Source organism: Lynx canadensis, chromosome E3 (assembly GCF_007474595.2).
Source record: "Lynx canadensis isolate LIC74 chromosome E3, mLynCan4.pri.v2, whole genome shotgun sequence".
NCBI classification, from domain to species: Eukaryota; Metazoa; Chordata; class Mammalia; order Carnivora; family Felidae; genus Lynx; species Lynx canadensis.
The window spans coordinates 10,677,928-10,681,424 of record NC_044318.1 but is presented as its reverse complement, the minus strand read 5'-3'; positions in this window follow the sequence as shown (position 1 = coordinate 10,681,424).

Here is a 3,497-nt window from a genome sequence, read left to right as displayed (position 1 = left end):
TGCTGGCTTCATAGAATGAATCCACAAGTTTTCTTTACATATTGGAACAGCATGAGAAGGATTGGTATTAACTGGTAGAATTCTCCTGGAAAGCCATCTGACCCAGGACTCTTATTTGTTGGGAGATTTTTGATAACGGATTTAATTTCTTCACTAGTTATGGGTCTGTTCAAATTTTCTATTTCCTCCAGTTTGAGTTTTGGTAGTGTATGGGTGTTTAGGAATTTGTCCATTTCTTCCAGGTTGTCCAGTATGTTGGCATAAAATTTTTCATAGTATTCTTTGATAGCCATATTTCTGAGGGGTTGTTTGTGATAAGTCCAATTTCATTCTTGATTTTATCTATTTGGGTCCTCTCTCTTTTTGACAAGTCTGGCTAGGGGTTAATCAATTTTATTTTTCAAAAACCTAGCTCTTAGTTTCATTGATCTGTTTTACTGTTTTTTGGATTCTATATTGTTTATTTCTGCTCTAATCTTTTATTTTCTTTTTTTCAAAAAATTTTTTACATTTATTTATTTTTTGATAGAGACAAAGCACAAGAGGGCGAGGGGCAGAGAGAGAAGGAGACACAGAATCTGAAGCAGGCTGCAGGCTCTGACCTGTCAGCACAGAGCCTGACGTGGGGCTCGAACTCAGAAACTGCAAGATCATGACCTGAGCCAAAGTGAGACGCTCAACTGACTGAGCCATCTTTATTATTTCTCTTCTTCTGCTGGCCTTGGAGTTTCTTTGGTGTTCTGCTTCTAATCCTTTAGGTGTGCTGTTAGATTTTGTATTTGGGATTTTTCTTGAGACAGGTCTGAACTGCAATGTATTTTCCTCTTAGGACTGCATTTTGTTGCATTCCAAAGGGTTTGAACTGTCATGTTTTCAGTTTCATTTCTTTTCACATATTTTTAAATTTCTTCTTTAATTACCTGGTTGACCCATTCATTCTTTAGTAGGATGTTCTTTAACCTCCATGCATTTGGAGGTTTTCTTGTGGTTGATTTCAAGTTTCATAGCATTGTGATCTCAAAATGTGCATAGTATGATTTCAGTTCTTTTATATTTATTGAGGGCTGTTTTGTGACCCAGTATGTGATCTTTCTTGGAGAATGTTCCATGTGCAGTCAAGAAGAATGTGTATTCTGCTGCTTTTGGATGAAAAGTTGTGAATATATCTGTCAAGTCCATCTGGTCCAGTGTATCATTCAGGGTCATTGTTTCCTTATTGATTTTCTGCCTAGATGATCTGTCCATTGTTGTAAGTGGAGTATTAAAGTCACCTGGCAATTACCACATTTTTACCAATAAGATTGCTTATGTTTGTGATTATTTTATGTATTTGGGTGCTACAAATTGGGTTCATAAACATTTATAATTGTTAGCTTTTCTTGATGGATAGACCCCATAATGATGATATAATACCTTTCTTCATTTCTTGTTACAGCCTTGAGTTTAAAATCTAGTTTGTATGATATAGGTATGGCTACTCCAGCTTTCTTTTGACTTCCAGTAGCATGATAGATGGTTCTCCATCCCCTCACTTTCAATCTGAAGATGTCCTCAGGTCTAAAATGGGACAGAAAATAGATGGGTCTTGTTTTTTTTAATGCATTCTGATAACGTCTGTCTTTTGATTGGAGCAATGAGTCCATTTACATTCAGTGTTATTATTGAAAGATATGGATTTAGTGTCACTGTGTTATCTGTAGGTTTCATGCTTGTAGCAATGTTTCTGGTCCTTTGTGGTCTTTGGAATATTGCACTCACAGAGTCCCCTTTGGATCTCTTATAGGGCTAGTTTAGTGGTGATGAACTCCTTCAGTTTTCTTGGTTGGGGGGGAAACCTGTGTATCTCCTTCTATTTTGAATGACAGCCTGCTGGATAAAGGATTCTTGGCTGAATATTTTTCCTATTCAGCACATTGAATATTTCCTGTCACTCCCTTCTGGCCTGCTAAGTTTCTGTGCATAGGTCTGCTACTACCCTTATGTGTCTTTCCTCATAGGTGAATGCCCGTTTGTCCCTAGTTGCTTTCAGAATTCTCTCCTTATCTTTGTATTTTGCTAGTTTCACTATGATATGTCATGCAGGGGATGGATGCAAGTTACATCCGAAGGGAGTTCTCTGTGACTCTTGGATTTCATTGTCTGTTTCCTTCCCCGCAGATAGCTTCACATCGAAGCCCACATTGTCACCAGGCAGGGCCTCAGCCAGGGCCCCATGGTGCATCTCTATAGACTTGACCTCCATGGTAGTGTTACAGGAGACAGTGGTCACCACCATGCCTAGCCTGAGGAAGCTCGTTTCTACCCGGCCCATGGACATGGTGCCAATGCCCCCAATCTTATATACAACCACAGGGGCTTGTTCACAGGGAGGGCAGGGGACATGATGGAGTCCAGCGCTTCTAGCAGGGTCATGCCCACCACGTTTCGTTCCTTCCTGGTGATCTTCCAGCCTCTGAACCAGGACATCTTGTTGCTGGGTTCTGTCATGCTGTCCGCATGCCAGCCTGAGATGGGCACGAAGGCGACAGCTTCAGAGTTGAAACTGATGTTCTTGACTTAGGCCTTCATCTCCTTGCTGATCTCCTCAAAGCGTGCACGACTGTAAGGAGGTTCGTGGTGTCTGTCATACTGACTGCCACAATGAGCTGCTTCACACCCAGTGTATAGGCCAGCAGAACATGCTCACGGGTCAGCCCTTTATTGGAGATGCCAGGTTCAAACTCAGCTACACCACTTGCCACAATCAGCACAGCGCAGTCTGTGAGGTGACTGATCATGTTCTTGATAAAGTCATGGTGACCTGGGGCATCGATGACGGTGAGGCGTAGTATTTCTTGGTCTCAAACTTCCACAGGGAGATGTCAGTGCTTCCTGCTCTGCCTTCAGCTTGTCCAGCACCCAGGCATACTTGAAGAAAAGTAGAAAAAAATAGAAAACAAAAAGAAGAAAAATATGTAAGAATTAAATCTCTGTATCACAGATATGGAGATGTAAGAATTAGTACCAAGTTGTTTGATAGAAACCGACCTGGATTGCTCTGGTCTGAACTCAGATCACACAGGACTGTAATTGTTGAACAAATGAAACTTTGCTGAACCATCGGGATGTCCTGATCCAACATCGAGGTCGTAAACTGTATTGTCAATACTGACTCTAAAATAGGGTTGCACTATTTAGGGTAACTTGTTCTGTTGATCAAGTATTTTGGATCAATAAGTGATGTTGCACTTTTGACTGCTAAGTCTAAATCTAAGTCCCTCGGAGGTTATTTTATTCTCCAAGGTGACCCCAACCTAAATTGTTGGCCCATGGTCCCTACTGGTTGTACTGGTGTAGTCTCTTTGGGACAGTGAATTAGTGCTCTGTAGGGTGCAGTTTCATGGATTGGAAGTAAGAGACAGTAAAACCCTCGTGTGGCCATTCATAGGAGTTCCTATTTAGGGAACAAGTGATTATGCGACCTTTGTATGGTCAGGATACCACGGCCGTGTAACGAA